Source organism: Kogia breviceps, chromosome 1 (assembly GCF_026419965.1).
Source record: "Kogia breviceps isolate mKogBre1 chromosome 1, mKogBre1 haplotype 1, whole genome shotgun sequence".
NCBI lineage: Eukaryota > Metazoa > Chordata > Mammalia > Artiodactyla > Physeteridae > Kogia > Kogia breviceps.
The window spans coordinates 151,791,890-151,812,488 of NC_081310.1; the positions used below are offsets into that span (position 1 = coordinate 151,791,890).

Consider the following 20,599-nt stretch of genomic DNA (forward strand, 5'->3'; position numbering starts at 1 on the left):
CGGCCACGGGTTGACGGCTGTAGGGCTGAGGGTGGCTAAATGGGTGTTCGCTATACTTCTCTATTTTGTACGTGTTCAAAATTCTCTACGATAAAAAAGTAAAAGAAAAAAGTTCTTGGTATAGATGTGATAACTGCAGTCTAAAGCAATATTTAACAGGAGGAAGACTTGCTTCTGGATGGCGTTTTACTCTCCAGCTTCATTTCTCATCAATTCCCTCTTAGTATTCTACACTCCAGCAATAAAGAATCCTTTGCAGCACTCTGAAAAGGTCACATTCTCGAACACTTCTGTGCCTCTGCCCTACTTCTAGGTGCCTGGAAAACTCTTCCCAGCTTCTTCACCCTGATAACTTGAAACACTTCCTTTAGCCTAGACTGAGACCCCAGTTCTAGTTTAGATGCTCCTCCTCTGAGATCACAGAGCAGGAACCAAATCTAACACGGACCTTATCACACTGTATAATTAACTGCTTCTTTATATATCTTCTTCCCACGAGTCCCATGCCTTCCAATCTGTTCTCCCTTGCATCCAGAGCAAACTTCAGAAGGTGAAATCCGATGACACCAACCCTGGATTAAAACCCTTCAATTGCTCCTCACTCCCTTCAGGAAAAAAGACCCGTCCTTAGCTGGGTTTGAGCGACCCTCTGTGACATGACCATGCTGACCTCCAGCTTCCTCACTTGCCATCCCCACCCTTGCTTTCTCCATTCTGCAACACTGAACTACTTGAAGTATCCGACAGTGGCCTTGATTGCTCACTTCCCTGTACCTTGAAACCTTTACTCCATTCTGCCCAGAATGTTCTTCCCTGTTACGTGTCTAACTGCTGATTAGCCTTTGTGACTCAGTTCAGACTCTGCCCCTTTTCAAAAAGCCCCAGTGGAGGGCCAGCTGAGTGCAAAGCCTCTTCTCCAAGTTCAGTGTGGACATACCTGTATCTTAACACTTAGCACAATGATTGCCTTTGCCCCTTTCCTTCTCTATCTCTGCCACTAAACCAGCAACTCCTTCAGTGCAAAACCAGCCCTAATGATCTCCACATCACTAGTACCTAGTCCACATTCAGCCATATGTCAAGCCATGATGAATAATTATTGAATGGAAGCTCTAGAGAATGAATATGGTCTGTCTGCCTCACCACAGGTAAGTGAGAAACCTGGGGAACTCTTGCAGTTTTACAGATAAACCAAAACCTACCTATCTCATAGAGCCAATAGTCTAGGCCTATCTCATTCAGTCATTCACACTGATTCACTCATTCACTCACTCACTTAACAAATATTTAGTATTCAGTCACTATGACCCTGGCACTATGCTAGGCTCTGGGGAACCAGTTATACGCAAATGACCTGGTCTACTGCTCTCCTAGAAGCTGACAATTTAATTGAGGAGACAGTGATCAAACAATCACACTAAAATCACATCCTAACCAAAATGTTCTGAAGAAAGTAGAGAGAGAAATGAGAACTTTTAGCAGGAGAACCTGGTGGGAGAAAGGGGGAGAAAGTGTCAGGGAGGGCTCCACAGAAGAGCTCACATTTTGTGAAACCTAAATGTCTTTTGAAAGCAAACAAATGTTATTTATCAGTATTCTTTTCACATGTAGCATATATAGCAGAACACATTGAGCTAAGTTAAGTGGCACCAATATATTGAAGGAATACTAGTCCCAGTAGAAACTTAATACATATGTGCTAATAAACCCTTCACCTTATTTAAGCAAAATAATGTTTTGAGGTATAAAGAAAGCAGCCATTGGGCTTCCCTGGTGGCGCAGTGGTTGAGAATCCGCCTGCCGATGCAGGGGACACGGGTTCGTGCCCCGGTCCGGGAAGATCTCACATACCGCGGAGCAGCTGGGCCTGTGAGCCATGGCCGCTGAGCCTGTGCATCCGGAGCCTGTGCTCCACAACGGGAGAGGCCACAACAGTGAGAGGCCCGCGTACCACAAAAAAAAAAAAAAAAAAAAGAAAGCAGAAGAATATACAATAGGATAACTCTTCCTGGCACAGCGCCTGAAATTCCAACTTTTTAGAAGCTATGATAGCTCACTGGAAAGAACAATGCAATGAAACAAAAGGCTGTGTGGAAGGATTGCTTCTAAGGATCAATCCTCATAGGACAACTCTTCGCTCCCCAAATGCCCCATTCATTTGCAGACTTCTGTGCCTCTGTTCTGTCCCTTCCATCTTGACTGATTTTTGTTCCTTTCACTCAACCTTGTCTACTTGGACAACTCTATGTTGTTCTTATGGTCCAGTTCCAATGTGTCCTCTGCACAAGTTTCCTCACTACCTCCAAGCTAATCTCATGGCTGTCTCCTCTGAAGTAGCATTATAACTTGGAAATGTTTCACTGCAATTCTTAAATGCTGAGGCAGGTTGAGTTCGTGGTCCCAAGTCTTCTGCTCTCTATGTATCCACATACTTTGCCACTTAATTTGTAGTGCTACACCCTCCTCCTCCCAATCCCACACTGTGGGCAGGGCCACCTTTCCTACCTCTAGACTTTGGATTCTGTCATGTGACTGGATTTGGCCAAAATAATGAGGCAGAAGTGACTGCATACCAGTTTCAAGTCTAAGCTTCAAGATATATTATGTGTTCCTGCTTGCTCTCTTGCACTTCTGAGAAGATCACTCAGGGTTAGCCCGTTGGTCCCATGAGGAGGATAAGAGGTATGTGGGGCAGGTCAATGACCACCAAGCTCAGCCTGGATCACACATCTCCAGGGAGCCAAGACTGGGGGAGTGAGTCCAGCTGAGAACAGAAGAACCACCCCGCAGAGAACAGCCTAAATGAGCTACCTGTGGCTCAAATAAATGATTGTTGTGCTGAACTACGGAGCACTGGTTGTGGTTTGTAACAGAGCAATAGTTAAACAGCTCAACACTTTACAGCATAACTAAGCTATTCCAGATAGACTTCCCCTCCCCACCCCCAATAAGGACAAGGAGAGGGATGTCCAGTTCTCACAGTAAGTTAGAATAAGTGGCCAGAGAGTATGCTTGGAGTGAAGGTGACCAAACCCAGGAGGCAGGAAGTTTTACAGCTGCAGATGCCTCTGGTAAGTCCCTCCGGCATTAGGGTTATTCAGACACTATGAGTGTCCCTCCCATTTGGGTCTCTTTAAATCAACTCTTGGGTAATATGGATATACGAGAGGAGCACACTGGTAATACTTCGAAAGTACATCTGAGGCCACAGGTTCTCCAGAAACCTTCAGCAGAGAGAGGGCAAGTACAGGACTCTGTCTTGTTAGTAAGTAAAGGCAAGCTAGCAGCAGCAGAACAAAAGGTTCGCCTCCCTCTGAGGCTTCTATTAGGACCACTGTTGTCATTCCCTCAGGTGTTTTCGTGAACAACCTGCACTCTCAGGATAGCTATTCACCCTCACGCAAGCTGACCTATCAGCCTGTGTGTGTGTGTGTGTGTGTGTGTGTGTGTTCACGTGCACCTACATTCTCGTGTGTGTGTGTGTGTTCACGTGCACCTACATTCTTGTGTGTGTGTGTTCACGTGCACCTACATTCTCGTGTGTGTATGTGTGTTCATGTGCACCTACATTCTCGTGTGTGTGTGTTCACGTGCACCTACATTCTCGTGTGTGTGTGTGTTCACGTGCACCTACATTCTCATGTGTGTGTTCACGTGCACCTACATTCTCGTGTGTGTGTGTTCACGTGCACCTACATTCTCGTGTGTGTGTGTGTGTGTGTGTGTTCACGTGTACCTACATTCTCGTGTGTGAGAGCATGGGTGGGAAGAGTGATTTGTAGGATCAGAATTCAAGATAGGAGCCCAAGAAAGACAGGGGTTATACTAGCAGGGTGAATTGTTTCAAAGATTGGCAGCAGGAAAGGAGAGCTGAGTCCACCCAGGGAAAAGGATCACTCACTATTTGTTCCCTGCCAGCAAGAACATCAGGTCAGAAACTGCTGTACCTTTCACCGCTTTCAGATTTGTTAATGTCAAAGAGACTATAAAAGCCTATAGCCTATATGAGAGTCAAAAGAACATAAACTAAGGAGTAGGCAAAACAAAAATAATATCTAACTTAGGGGACTAGTTTACCTGAGAGAGAAGATCATACAGAACACCTCTAAGAGGAAGGTCTCAGTGAGGTAGAAATGATGAAAACAATTGGAAGAGAACACCAATAATGAAAGCAATGAGAAATCAGAAGGCAGCATGAAAGACTCTGAATTAAAACCACTAACTTTCAATTTTATTAAAAATTTCTGTAGGAGAATTAAAAAAACAAAACAAAACAAAACACTGGCACTGTTAAAAACTGAATTAATGATCTGGAAGACCAAGTGAACAAAATATCTTACCACCTGTAACACAGACACAAAGGAATAATGAGGGAATAAATAGGAGGTTTGGAGGGCAGATGTGGCAGCCTAACATGAGAATAACAGGAATTCAAGAAGGGATTTTTAAAGAAGAGAAAAAGGAAAAAATAAGAGATGAAGGAGATGTTCTAATTAAACAAATAGTCCTAGTTTTTATTTATTTATTTATTTATTTATTTATTTATTTATTTATTTATTTAAACTGGCTGAAGCAAGATTTAAGCCTGCAGTGAAAAGTCTCATTAAGTCCAGGAAGTGAATCCAGGAAATACTTGAAGTTCAAGCATAAACAGAAAATTATACAAGCTTCCATACAGAAAGAATAAGTTACTTACACAGGCAAGAGATTCAGCCTAGCTAAGGAATTCTCATCTACAACTCTGGAATGTAGAAGACATTGGAAAAATGTATAGACCATTAAGAAAAATGATCCAAAAATCCTATATCCAGAAAAAATATTATTCAGCTGTGGGGGAAAGGAAAAGATTTTCAATGTGCAAGGATTTAAAAGTAAACTTCCCATATATGTTCTCTGAGGACAATACTTGAGAAAGAACATAACCAAAAATCAATTGCTTCTGAGCAGCTATCGTGACAGAGGAGAAATCAAAAACTAGAGGAAGCAGTGGTGGTGAACCCTGATATTAATTCATATTCTCTCTCTCTCTCTCTCCATAGTGTGTGTACATACATATATATATACATACACATGTATATATGGGTACATACATATTTAAATCTAAATAGATGATGATCATGTAAACAGGAATTTGTAATATTAAGCTTTCTTGAAACACAACAGGTACGCTATATTAGAAGGAAAATCTAATGATAGCCTGGAACTGAAAATATTAAGTTAGCAAAACATCAAAGTCAGACATTGGACAAGGGGTACGCAGGAAAAGGACTTTGTATGTGTGGGCAGAACATAAGTTTAATGTTGGTTGTAAGAAATGACAGGGTAATCACTAATGGAAAAAAAAAGCTTCGTAGAATGTTCAAATTAACAAGGAATAAAAAAGGTAATAAAGAGAGAACTAAGAGTGAAACCAAACTAAATCAAATAAAATAAAAAGAGAGAGCAAGTAATGTAATATAAACAGAAAACAAAAATATAAAGAATAAAATCAATTATTTCAGTTATTACAACAAATGTGAATGAGCTGAATTCTACAGCTGGTTGAAAGATAATTATCACACTGGGGTTAAAATTAAGGGATATCTTGCTTACAATACAGGTTTTAAAAAATGTGATAAAGAGGTGTTTTGATTTTTTCTTTTAAAAAAAGGGCAGCAAAGAAATGGCAAATACAAATTTTTTAAAATATGATAACATAAATATCTGAGTAGAATACAAGATCAAAAATATTAGCAAAACAAAGAGGATGACTCCAATGACTAAATGCTCAAAGAAGAATATTACCATTCATTTAATTTTAAGAACTTAACAACATAATGTGAAACATATAAAATAAGAGCTCTTAGAAATTTTTAAAAAGTCACTTGAAAAGAGAGACAATTTATTTAAAGATTTTATTATTCTTTGATAATTTGAAGAAACAGGTAAACCAAAGAATAATACTACTATTACTGAAGCATTAAAGGACTACAATGCAGTCAACAAACTCAATTCTATATATTCATATGGGGGAGAGAAAGGAAGAATGTTTTACAATACAAGCAGAGACCAGATGGGTAAAGCAGTATTTCACAAAGAAATTTAGAGGTTTAAAATATTTTACTGAGGGCTTCCCTGGTGGTGCAGTGGTTGAGAGTCCACCTGCCAATGCAGGGGACATGGGTTTGTGCCCCAGTCCGGGAAGATCCCACATGCCATGGAGAGGCTAGGCCCGTGAGCCACGGCTGCTGAGCCTGTGCATCCGGAGCCTGTGCTCCGCAACAGGAAAGGCCACAGCAGTGAGAGGCCTGCATACTGAAAAAAAAAAAAAAAAAAAAAAAAAAAAAAAAAAAAAAGTAGCTCAACAATCCTTAAAAGAAGCCAATAAAATCCAGACACTCACAACATAAAATTCACCCTGTTAGCATCTAATAAAAAATATTTTGGGGACTGGTTCAAGATGGCAGAGTAGAAGGACATGCACTCACTTCCACTTGCAAGAGCACCGTAGTCACAACTAACTGATGAACATACATCTACTGGAAGACACTGGAACTCACCAAAAAAGATACCCCACATCCAAAGACAAAGGAGAAGCTGCAGTGAGATGGTAGGAGGGGCACAATCACAATAAAATCAAATCCCATAACTGCTGGGTGGTTGACTCACAAACTGGAGAACACTAATACCACAGAAGTCCATCCACTGGACTGAAGTTTCTGAGCCCCACGTCAGGCTCCCAATCTGGGGATCTGGCAATGGGAGGAGGAATTCCTACAGAATCAGACTTTGAAGGCTAGCAGGATTTGCCTGAAGGACTTTGACAGGACTGGGGGAAACAGAGACTCCACTCTTTGAGGGTACACACAAAATAGTGAGCACATGAGAACCCAGGGGAAGGAGCAGTGACCCAATAGGATACTGAACCAGACCTACCTGCTAATGTTGGAGGGTCTCCTGAAGAGGTGGGGGGTGGCAGTGGGTCACCACAGGGACAAGGACACTGACAGCAGAAGTTCTGGGAAGAACTCCTTGGCATGAGCTCTCCCAGAGTCCACCATTAGCCCCATGAGAGAGCAGGGTAGGTCCCAGTGCTGGATCACCTCAGGCCAAACAACCAACAGGGAGGGAACCCAGCCCCACCCATCCATCAGAAACACAGATTAAAGTTTTACTGAGCTCTTCCCACCAGAGCAACAACCAACTGTACCCACCACCAGTCTCTCCCATCAGGAAGCTTCCACAAGCCTCTTAGATAGCCTCATCCAGCACAGGGCAGACAGCAGAAGCAAGAAGAACTACAATTCTGCAGCCTATGGAACAAAAACCACATTCACAGAAAGACAGACAACATGAAAAGGCAGAGAACTTTGTACCAGATGAAAGAACAAGATAAAACCCCAGAAAAACAACTAAATGAAGTGGAGATAGGCAACCTTCCAGAAAACGAATTCAGAATAATGATAGTGAAGATGATCCAGAACCTCAGAAAAAAAAATGAAGGCAAAGATCTAGAAGATGCAAGGAATGTTTAACAAAAACCTAGAAGAATTAAAGAACAAACAGAGATGAACAATACAATAACTGAAATGAAAAATACACTAGAAGGAATCAAAAGGAGAATGACTGAGGCAGAAGAACAGATAAGTGACCTGGAAGACAGAATGGTGGAAATCACTGCCACAGCAGAGAATAAAGAAAAAGAATGAAAAGAAATGAAGATATAACAATTATAACTATATATGCACTTAACACAGGAGCACCTCAATACGTAAGACAAATGTTAACAGCTATAAAAGAGGAAATCGACAGTAACACAATAATAGTGGGGGACTTAAACACCTCACTGACACCGATGGACAGATGATCCAGACAAAAAATTAATAAGGAAACACAAGCTTTTAATGACACAATAGACCAGATAGATTTAATTGATATTTATAGGACATTCCATCCAAAAACAGCAGATTACACTTTCTTCTCAAGTGCACATGGAACACTCCCCAAGATAGATCACATCTTGGGTCACAAATCAAGCAAATCACAATCGGTAAATTTAAGAAAATTTAAATCATATCAGGCATCTTTTCCAACCACAATGCTATGAGATTAGAAATCAATTACAGAGAAAAAAACGTAAAAAACACAAACACATGGAGGCTAAACAATACATTGCTAAATAACCAAGAGATCACTGAAGAAATCAAAGATGAAATTAAAAAAAAAAAAAACCTAGACACAAGCTACAATGAAAACACGATGTTCCAAAACCTATGGGATGCAGCAAAAGCAGTTCTAAGAGGGAAGTTTTTGGAATACAAGCCTACCTCAAGAAATAAGAAAAATCTCAAATAAACAATCTAACCTTACACTTAAAGAAACTAGAGAAAGAACAAACAAAACCCAAGGTTAGTACAATGAAAGAAATCAAAAAGATCAGAGCAGAAATAAATGAAATAGAAACAAAGAAAACAATAGCAAAGATCAATAAAACTAAAAGCTGGTTCTTTGAGAAGATAAACAAAATTGATAAACCATTAGCCAGACTCATCAAGAAAAAGAGGGAAAGGACTCAAATCAATAAAATTAGAAATGAAAAAGGAGAAGTTACAACAGACACCGCAGAAATCCATAGCACCATAAGAGACTACTATAAGCAACTCTATGCCAATAAAATGGACAACCTGGAAGAAATAGACAAATTCTTAGAAAGGTATAACCTTCCAAGACTGAAGCAGGAAGAAATAGGAAATATGTACAGAAAAATCACAAGTAATAAAATTGAAATTAAAAATCTTCCAACAAACAAAAGCCCAGGACCAGATGGCTTCAGAGGTGAATTCTATCAAACATTTAGAGAAGAGCTAACACCTACCCTTCTCAAACTCTTCCATAATATAGCAGAGGGAGGAACACTCCCAAACTCATTCTACAAGGCCACCATCACCCTGATACCAAAACCAGACAAAGATGTCACAAAGAAAAACTACAGGCAGTATCACTGATGCACATAGCTGCAAAAATACTCAAGAAAATACTAGCAAACAGAATCCAAAAGCACATTAAAAGGATCATACACCATGATCCAGTGAGATTTATCCCAAGAATTCAAAAATTCTTCAATATATGCAAATCAATCAGTGTGATAAACCATATTAACAAATTGAAGGAGAAACACTATATGATAATCTCAAAAGATGCAGAAAAAGCTTTCAACAAAATTCAACAGCCATTTATGATAAAAACCCTCCAGAAAGTAGGCACAGAGGGAACTCACCTCAACATAATAAAGGCTACATATGACAAACTCACAGCCAACATCGTTCTCAATGGCGAAAAACTGAAACAATTTCCTCTAAGATAGGAACAAGACAAGGTTGTCCACTCTCACCATATTATTCACTATAGTTTTGCAAGTTTTAGGCACATATTTCAGAGAAAAGAAAGAAATAAAATGAAATCAAATCAGAAAAGAAGAAGTAAAGCTGTCACTGTTTGCAGATGACACGATACTATACACAGAGAATCCTAAAGATGCTACCAGAAAACTACTAGAGCTAATCAATGAATTTGGTAAGGTAGCAGGATACAAAATTAATGCGTGGAAATCTCTTGCATTCCGATACTCTAATGATGAAAAATCTGAGAGTGAAATTAAGAAAACACTCTCATTTACCACTGCAACAAAAAGAATAAAATATCTAGGAATAAACCTACCTAAGGAGACAAAAGACTTGTATGCAGAAAACTATAAGACACTGATGAAAGAAATTAAAGATGATACAAATAGGTGGAGAAATATACCATGTTCTTGTATTGGAAGAATCAAAATTATGAAAATGACTCTATGAACCAAAGCAATCTACAGATTCAATGCAATCCCTATCAAATTATCACTGGCATTTTTACAGAACTAGAACAAAAAATTTCACAATTTGTATGGAAACACAAAGGACCCGAATAGCCAAAGCAATATTGAGAATGAAAAATGGAGCTGGAGGAATTAGGCTCCCTGACTTCAGATTATACTACAAGGCTACAGTAATCAAGACAGTATGGTACTGGCACAAAAACAGAAATATAGATCCATGGAACAGGATAGAAAGTCCAGAGATAAACCCACACACATATGGTCACCTTATCTTTGATAAAGGAGGGAAGGATATACAGTGGAGAAAAGACAGCCTCTTCAATAAGTGGTTCTGGGAAAACTGGACAGCTACCTGTAGAAGTATGAAATTAGAACACTCCCTAACACCACACACAAAAATAAACTCAAAATGGGTTAAAGACCTAAATGTAAGGCCAGACACTATCAAACTCTTAGAGGAAAACATAGGCAGAACACTCTATGATATAAATCACAGCAAGATCCTTTTTGACCGATCTCCTAGAGAAATGGAAATAAAAACAAAAATAAACAAATGGTCCTAATGAAACTTAAAAGCTTTTGCACAGCAAAGGATACCATAAACAAGACCAAAAGACAACCCTCAGAATGGGAGAAAATATTTGCAAATGAAGCAACTGACAGACGATTAATCTCCAAAATTTATAAGCAACTCATGCAGCTCAATAACAAAAAAACAAACAACCCAATCCAAAAATGGGCAGAAGAACTAAATAGACATTTCTCCAAAGAAGATATACAGATTGCCAACAAACACATGAAAGAATGCTCAACATCATTAATCATTAGAGAAATGCAAATCAAAACTACAATGAGATATCATCTCACACCAGTCAGATTGGCCATCATCAAAAACTCTAGAAACAATAAATGCTGGAGAGGGTGTGGAGAAAGGGGAACACTCTTGCACTGCTGGTGGGAATGTAAATTAATACAGCCACTATGGAGAACAGTATGGAGGTTCCTTAAAAAACTGCAAATAGAACTACCATACGACCCAGCAATCCCACTACTAGGCATATACCCTGAGAAAACCATAATTCAAAAAGAGTCATGTACCAAAATGTTCATTGCAGCTCTATTTACGATAGCCAGGACATGGAAGCCACCTAAGTGTCCATCAACAGATGAATGGATAAAGAAGATGTGGCACATATATACAATGGAATATTACTCAGCCATAAAAAGAAATGAAACTGAGTTATTTGTAATGAGGTGGATAGACCTGGAGTCTGTCATACAGAGTGAAGTCAGTCAGAAGGAGAAAAACAAATACTGTATGCTAACACATATATATGGAACCTAAGGAAAAAAGAATGTCATGAAGAGATTAGTGATAGGATGGGAATAAAACACAGACCTACTAGAGCACGGACTTGAGGATATGGGGACGGGGAAGGGTAAGATGTGACAAAGTGAGAGAGTGGCAGGGACATATATACACTATCAAATGTAAATTAGATAGCTAGTGGGAAGCTGCCACATTGCACAGGGAGTTCACCTCTGTGCTTTGTGACCACCTAGAGGTGTGGGATAGGGAGGGTGGGAGGGAGGGTGACGCAAGAGGGAAGAGATATGGGAACATATGTATATGTATAACTGATTCACTTTGTTGGAAAGGAGAAACTAGCACACTATTGTAGAACAGTTATGCTCCAATAAAGATGTTAAAAAAAATAAAATAAAATAAAATTTCTTTAAAAGATAATTGACTTTCAATCTTTATTTTTAAAAGAGAATTTAGAAAAATATCAATGCATTGTGGGACTTATATGCATAAAGAAAACATATGACAAGAGCAGCACAAATAATAGGGACACATGAAAGTATATTATATGTGACAGGGTATAAAATAATTTTAAGGTAAACTTTGATAAGTTAAAATGCATATTATAAATCCTCAAAGAGCCAGTAAAAAAGAGATAAAATGAATAAACCAATTTGGGAGATAAAACAGAATACTAAAAAATATTTCAGCAATCTAGAAGAAGGCAGGTAAAGGGGGAAATTACATAGAATATATTGAAGAAGTAAAAAGCAAATAGCAAGATGGTGGATTAAAACCCAACCATTAAATGTAAATGGCCTAAGAACTCTCATGCAAGGACAGAAATCATCAAGCTGCATAAAAATCAAAAATAAAATTCAACTATATGCTGTCTACAAGAAACTTATTCTAACTATAAAGACACAAATAGGTTAAAGAGTAAAAAGATAGAAAGAGATATTCCGTAGAAATACTACTACTAATGAAGTGGAAGTAGCTATACAAACATCAAAAAGTAGACTTCAGAACAAGAAATGTTACCAGGGAAAATGAAGTCCATTACATAGTGATAAAAGGGTCAATTCACTAAGAAGACTTGTGGGTTAAAGAGGAAATCATACTTTTTTAGAATGGCAACTTGAACTCAACTAAAGTCAGATTTCTTTTTTCTTTGTTTAACTCAGAACTAATAAATGAGCAGTGTAAAAACATGCATGTGAAATCAAGGATTCATGATGGTATAATTGGATGTGGCCACCTAGGGTTGCCCTTGTTTTTTATACAGGTATGCCTGAAACTCAGTGGTCTCAGTGGCCCACGTTGATTGAAGGACCTGACAGACTGGAGGAGTCTAGAACTGTGGGCTTGCTGCATTTTATATTATCTTAGGCAAGAGTGTGTGTGAGTGGGTAAGGCCAGGAGGTACTGAAGGATCTACCTCCTCATCATCACAGAATGTTTTTATTTTATTTTGTTTCATTTCCTGATGTTCTACCTGGCCCTCTGGGAATTTCAGTATATCAGGCCTGTCAATGACCTCCCACAGCAGGGACCACATCTGCCTCATCCATCATGTCATTCCCCAGCAACAAGCAGAGTGCCTCTCTGGCAAATTCTGAGAGCTCAATGCATGCTTATTAGGTAATGAATGAGAACCCTAGGATGTCAGTTGTAGGAGGAAGCTTTCAGGTTCCTAATCACTTTTTATTTGTTTGTATTCTAAGGCCCAGATCTTCAGCTATTTCCCTCTGCACAGGCCCTAAGGGAGACAGAAGTTAGAACCCTGGAGTGTCCAAGGGCAGCAGCAGAGCCTTGGGCTCCCTGAACAGACCATCCACCTAAACAGAACACAGACAGCTCCGAAAATGCACTTTGCCTACCTCACGTACCTCCCATCACCTACCTCCCCAGAGGTACAAAAACATGCCAAATCTCAAACACATCTCCTTTCCTTTTCTAAAAAATGAAAAACAAAGACACTTCCAGTTAAAGATGCCAGACTGACTAGACATGTTGACCTCTGCTCCCTTTAAAAATTCTAAAAATATGGCAGTGGAAGAAAATTTCAAAAAGGCAAAACCCACAATGTCAAAGAAGACAGGATAGAAGATGACAGCAACAGAAATCTGAAAGCCAGAAAAGCTGGATAGATGAGTAGTAACTCTCTTGGTAGACGTGGAAAGATAAAACTTAAGTAGCAGTGGAAAAATCCCAGAATCTCAACAATTACCCCAAAGAGACCCAGAAAAGTTCAGGACATGGAAAGTGGGAATAAAAGTGGGGCTAAAATCAATAGGATGGTTGAAAGCCATGTAGGAAGAAACTAGACCCCCTGTGTGCCTCATGATGAGCAAACTGGACTCTCTCTCTCCCACACCCTGAAGAAGACTCAGGTTTACCCTCAGACAGAGTGGGGTCCAAGGCTCCGATAAGAGTAGAGGCATCTTGACAAGACCAGAGAGATGAAGTAAGGGCCTGCCCTTTCACAGGTCGGCCTTCAAGGTCCTTTCCCCAACTCAATTCCCAGAGCTCTGGCTGCTAGGTTTATACCCTGAGGATTTGTTTCTAGGGGATCTGGCAAGACAAAAGAAAAAAACCTAAGGGTAGTTAGGAAGATAGAGGGTGTAGAGAGAACAGGCCAGCCAGATGACTCTAGTCTTAGGAGGATTAAAATGACAGAATCTAAAACCATTTTTGATGATCAATAGTGGTAACTGCTATAATTATCATCATCATCTTAAAAAAACACATTAATTCAAAAAGTATTACCATGGGCCCACTAGGTACATATCAGAGTTTTTCTAGGCTGGTGGGAGCCTCCAAACTCTGGGAGAAACAAAGGGAAAGTGTCACCAAGATTCTAACCATGAAGCAGCCAGAACAAGGAGAACTTTTGACTTTCCTGCTTTTACCCAGAGCAAGGCACACATCAAAAGCGCATGCCTGCTGAGTTCCAGGGTCCTGATCATTATCCCACATTTCTCCAACATGATTTTATAAAAATGAAGTCAGCACTGCTGCATTATTTATAAGCAGTTCACTGTATTGACACTGCCAGGCCCCCACTTTCAAGGGAAACCTTTTGTTCTCTGCTTGGGGAAGGCAGAACCTGGAGAGTCTCAATCGAACAAGCGAGTGGATAACAGAATAATTGGAGCTGAGAGTGGGGATAAATTACCAAGGTATTCTTGGCTATGGCATTCAGTACACCCCAGGCCTATGATGGCTCTGTTTTTCCAAGCCATACAACAGACCGAATTACCAGCACTGAAGATACAGCTCGTGGGGAGATATGACTCGGATAGGATTGCTAATTGTATCAACAAAGGGACCAAGAGGGTCTTATTTCTGAAGAAATACCACTGCACCCATCAGAGCTGCTCCTGTTAAAGAGCTGTCAGACTCCAGGCTTGTTACTATTGACTCTGTACTTCATCAAGACTTGCTGACAGGTCCAAGACGGACCGAAATAACATATGCCATGATGCAACACAGGGTAATATTAAATTGCCTTTTCAGTTAGGCTTGCCGATAACATGGTTCGAAGGTGGCCGTGACAATATGGGGAGCATGAAGGGAATGAATAAGTAATCAAGTCCAGGGAGCTTTCCCATGCCCCCAAGAGAACGAGACCTAAGAGTCAGAAAACAGAGGATTCTAACGTCACCGGCAAAACATTCCAAGATCTTGGTGAAGCCCCCTGGACTCAGGAGTTTGGATTTATCTCCTAAAATATAAGGATGATAACAATTAGAGGGACTATGAGAGAAGGGAGAAGAAAAAAGGCAAAAGAGAAAGGAACTAGAGAGCTTTCTGAGTCCCTGCTATACGCCAGCCACCGTACCCAGGACTTTTATGGAGGTTAATCCAACTGTTCCCACAACCAACTGGTAAGGATACTATCAGTATCCCCATCTGATAGAGCAGGACACGAAGGCTCAGTAAGGTTGGGTAACTCATTTGAAGTCAAGCATTAGGAAGGAGCAAGGCAGAAGTTCAAACCCTGGTATGAATCATTAAAAGTCCACACTTGTTAACTATGCGCGTATTCAGGACAGCTCATGAAGGGCTATTTACACATCACTGCAGAGGCCAATCAGAGCATGTGAAGAGTATAAGAAATTTGAGATATTTGATTTCTTTGTGTTGACCTTGTCCGTCATTTCCTTTTCTTAATAAAGAAAAAATATGAGACTAAAAAGAGATGAAGAGCTCAAGAAACACAGAGCTCTAGGGAGCAAATGAGTCGCTGCCTTAGGTTTCCTGTGAGGATGGTCTGATAAAAGTCAAGCTGTTCAGGATGCACACCGTACGTGGGGACACAGGGACAACAATGAGATGCTGATTCAAGATGGGGAAATTAAGACTGCTTTTGAGATTTCAGCTGTAATGTCAATCTGTCATGAACAAGAGTAGAAATCTGCAAAATTATCCTAAGAAGACTAAATGGGTTCCAGGACATTCAGAGCCCCCAGTAACCAGACTGACAGCATCAAGACGGCTAAAGAAAAAAGACGTTAGTCAGACGATGGTTGGCCTGCATGAGCAGAGGAAGAGGCGGGAGCAGAAGACGGAGAGGCAGAGATGGCTGCCAGAGAGGAAAGGGAGAAAGTTCCAGGTGGAAAGAGCCGCACGTGCCAGGGGCTGGTGGTGGGAAACAGTACAGTGCAAAGCACGTCTCAGAGACAGACTGCAAACCTCAAGGGCTGAGCGTTTTCCCCAAATGAGGAAAACGGAACAAAACAGCGACTCCCTCCCTCCGTCCTACATTCAGTAACAAATATTCAGTAAGCTCTTAATGTGTACCAAGAACAGATATTGTCTCTTCCCTCATGGGGCTTAGAATCTAGCAAGAGAGAAAAATCCATGAAGGGCTCACTTGAATTTCTAGTAAATACTATGAAGGGCATTACAGGGTGTTCATAGAGCTTATGGTATCAAAAGACATGGAGAACGACAAGAATTTATATCCTGCCCTAGATTCTTCCACTAAGTGGGCAGGGAGGGCTATGGGCCCAAGGGTTTCCAGTGGCAGACCCCAGAGCTAAAGGCCATTAAAATGGGGCTGCCTTTTGATGGGAACATCATCAGATTTCACCCCCCGCCCCCCAACCCTGCCTCTGGTTTGCCTCTGCCATTGACCTAGCTCCTTCTCCATTCTGGTGATGTTGGGTTTCTAACGCAATCATTTCAGGCTTATTCTGACTTCTTGGACACGAGCCTTGATCTCAGCCTTTTGGCTCTGGTCATCCAAAGATTCACCACTGGCCCCTCTTCTAGTTCTTCCAAACCTCTTGTCTTTAAGGTCCCACATTCTGGTGCTGGCTTCCTCTGCAAGGTCTACCCTAGTATGAATATGAGGTTATTCATACCAAGACCTATTCCCAATCATAGCTGTATCTTAGTATAACTTAGAAGAGATTAGGACATATGCACCTATCCCAGTCTAAATCACAAGGGAGAACTTTCCCAAACATTTTATGAGTTCCAATATTAAAATATCTCTTCCAAGGTTAGCTCATCTTGGCCTATCCTATTACAAGACAACACACTGTGTATCAACAGAGACAGTGGTGTCTATACAATCCTTATCTTTCAACATTCTTCAGTCTTAATGGCATCCCAAATGTGCCATTTGTCAAGCTGAGCACTGGGCCTGATCCAACGTTATCTAAAGTGTACACATCAGTAAGCCTGGGATCTAATGCTACAGACAAGAAATATGTGAAAAAGAGCAAAGCTATTCTAATGCAACTACTTGGGGTGGGGAGCAAGGAAAAGAGAGTTATATTAATATACGGTCATTTAGGGCTGGTCTGCCTTGAAGAGATAATTTAAGATTTCTGGCAGAGGATGAGAAAGGGGAAGATTCAAATAGCTCTTGCCAATTGGCCCCATGCATTCCTTTATTCCATGTAGCCATTTGGATATTAGGCCTTTGGAGAACCCAACAAACATCATCTTAACTCAAGAATATTCTTCAATATAAATAAATGCATAAACAAGTTATAAAACCAACATTTCCTTGGTAAGCTGGGACTACCTTTACAAATTCCCCAGCTTTAATAAGAATTATACTATGCTATAGTTTAGCATAGTACCTAACATACTGTAGGCACTCAACAAATATGTTTTACTTTATCTTTTAAAAGGCACTGACAACAGTTTTTTTTGTCTTTCAACTGTTTTGAAAGACATAGTGACTTCCTTTACAATAAATATTCCAAACTGCTACACTTGATTTTGTCCAGTGATACCACCTGCAGGCATAGCAGGTGGTATATACTTATAGCTCCTAAGAATATTTAGCAGATCTTACAGTTCTAGTTCTCTTTCTCTGTCAGTTTTGGTTTGGTCTCTAGAAATGATGCCATTCTTCTCCCATGGTGCAAAATACACAAGTGCTTGAAGAATTCTTTCCCTCACCTATTCTCCCTTTGTCAGGACTCACTATACTCCAGATACTGAGGATGCCAATATGAGGATGGCCATAATGATGAGTGGAGGTCACCACGGTGATGCCAGTGCCCTTCTCAGTTATGATGCCAACTGTTCTAGCAACCAAGGAGCTGCCTGCTTACTTAGCTTGCAGAGCTGAGAGTTTTAACACAAAGTAGTATCTTTCTAGCACAAAGAGCCAGATTAAGACTTTTCGAACAAGACAAAGAGGAGAAAACAGTAAAAGAAAGAGTTGGTGTCTGGAAACAATAAATGCTAGAGAGAATGTGGAGAAAAGAGAACCCTCCTAACATTGTTGGTGGGAATGTAAATTGGTGCAGCCACTATAGAGAACAGCATGAAGGTTCCTTAAAAAACTAAAACTAAAGCTACCATATGATCCAGCAATCCCACTCCTGGGCACATATCCGGAGAAAACCATATTCTGAAAAGATACATGCACCCCAATGTTCATTGCAGTACTATTTACAATAGCCAAGACATGGAAGCAACCTAAATGTCCGTCGACAGAGGAATGGATAAAGAAGATGTGGTACATATATACAATGGAATATTACTCAGCCATGAAATGAATTAAATAATGCCATTTACAGCAACATGGATGGACCTAGAGATTACCATACTAATTGAAGTCAGACAGAGAAAGACAAATGTCATATGATATCACGCATATGTGAAATTGAATTAAAAAGTGATACAAATGGACTTATTTACAAAACAGAAACAGACTTGCAGATATCGAAAACAAACTTACTGTTACCAAAGGGGAAACGTAGGGGGAGGGATAAATCAGGAGCTTGGGATGAACATACACACACTACTATATATAAGATAGATAACCAAGGACCTACTGTAGAGCACAGGGAACTCTACTCAGTATTCTGTGATAACCTCTAAGAGAAAAGAACCTAAAAAAGAATGAATATATGTATATGCATAACTGAATCACTTTGCTGTACACCTGAAACTAACATAACATTGTAAATCGACTCTTCTCCAATAAAATTTAAAAAAAAAAGAGTTGGTGAACTACAAGTATAGACTTGAAGTTTTCATAACTTTCAAGATATGTTGTCTCTAAAAAAAGGAAGGAAAGGAAAGGAACAAAAACAGGAAAATGAAATGGAAATGGAAAAGAAAAAGAAGCAAACAAAAAGATGGCCTTAAACCTAGGTTCTCAAGGGATGCACAGGCAGAACACAGAGGATTTTTAGGGCAGTGCAACTACTCTGTATGGTTCTATAATGATGGACACATATTTACATTTGTCCAAACCCATAAAATGTGCAACACCAAGAGAGAACATTAATGTAAGCTATGGATTTGGGGTGATTATGATGTGTCAATGCAGGTTCCTCCATTGTAATAAATGCACCACTCTAGTTGGGGATGTTGATACGCATGTGTAGGGCAGAGGGTATGTGGAAACCTTTGTACCTCCTGCTCATTTTTGCTGTAAACCTACAACTGCTCTAAAAAATAGTCCATTAAAAACAATGACGACAACCATTTCAGTTCTCAATATCCTTCAGATCAAGATCAAGAAACAGTACATCAGCTCTTCAGAAGGAGGGTACAGTCAAACTTGCTAGTAATGTCAAGAAAATGGCAATTTTGTGACTTAGCCATTTAAGCATTTATAGTAAATATCATCTCTCTAGCCTCAGGGGGTTAACAGTCTCTTGGGGGAGCAGAGCACCCTAGGATCACCCAGCTCACATGGGGAGAGCAAGTGTTTGAACCCAAACAGTTAGCTTCAGAGCAATGTCCTTAACCATAAAACACACCGCCTCTAGGAGCATACCCTCTGTGTGACACTGACATGGGGATTTCACAGGTGAAATACAAGGTATTTAAGAGGAACAATGCAGGAAGAGGACAACCCTACCTGCGGATATTAAGGAAGCTTCCCTTAGAGGAGTAGTTTGAGCTGTGAGTCCTGAAATGTGAATAGGAATTCACCAGGGGAACCGAGGTTGTGGACGAGATGTTTTAGGCATAGTGTGTGTACCCGAGGCATTCAGTTCAAGCATGATCCTGCCTCCAGATGGGAGACAAAATACCCAACCTCCTCAGGGCTCCTCCAGTCTTTTGATTTCACTGCTGCTATGAGGAAAGCACTACTGAGCATGTACAGAGTCTGGATCAGACACAGTGATGCTTCCCTGCATTCATTTTCTTCATCCCTTAAGGAGAGTAATAGTAGTATTTATCTCATAAGTTCATTAAGTGAGTTAATTCACATGAAGCATGTAGCACAGCACCTGGCATACAGCACATGCCCAACAAACAGTAGCCATTTTTGTTCTGATTGCTTTCATCATCACCGTCATCACCGTATCATAGCTACCTCTGATCAAGAAAAGACTAACGAAAGAAATATTGAAATGAAACCTTGCTTTGAGACAATGTTAAGAACACTGCAGAGAAATGAGATGGGTTTTCAGCTCTGAGTTGACCATTATGTGAACTAAATGAAATAATAACCTAAGCAACCCAGCTCACTCTTGCTCAACTCAAAGTAAAATTGAGTTAAAAGCTAAATTCTTTTTTTAAAAAAAAATTATTGGAGTATAGTTGCTTTACAATGCCATGTTAGTTTCTACTGTATAGCAAAGTGAATCAGCTATACATATACATATATCCACTCTTTCTTGGATTTCCTTCCCATTTAGGTCACCACAGAGTATTGAGTAGAGTTCCCTGTGCTATACAGTAGGTTCTCATTAGTTATTTATTTTACAAAGAGTATCAGTAGTGTATATATGTCAATCCCAATCTCCCAATTCATCCCATCGCCCCCCCTTTCCCTGGTATCCATATGTTTGTTCTCTACGTCTGTGTCTCTATTTCTGCTTTGTAAATAACATCGTCTATACCAATTTTTTCAGATTCCACATACATGCGTTAATATACAATATATAAAAACCAAATTCTTGATTCATATCTGGCATACCAATATTGGGCCCAAACTGTGACCCCTC

At 40.0% G+C, this 20,599-nt stretch overlaps 1 protein-coding gene across 11 annotated transcripts in view; it reads right to left on the reverse strand.

Moving 5' to 3' along the window:
- The window catches only part of FGGY (FGGY carbohydrate kinase domain containing), a 468,943-nt gene that overhangs the window by 300,503 nt on the left and 147,841 nt on the right, over positions 1–20,599 (reverse strand). The gene's annotated exons all lie outside the window — the stretch shown is intronic.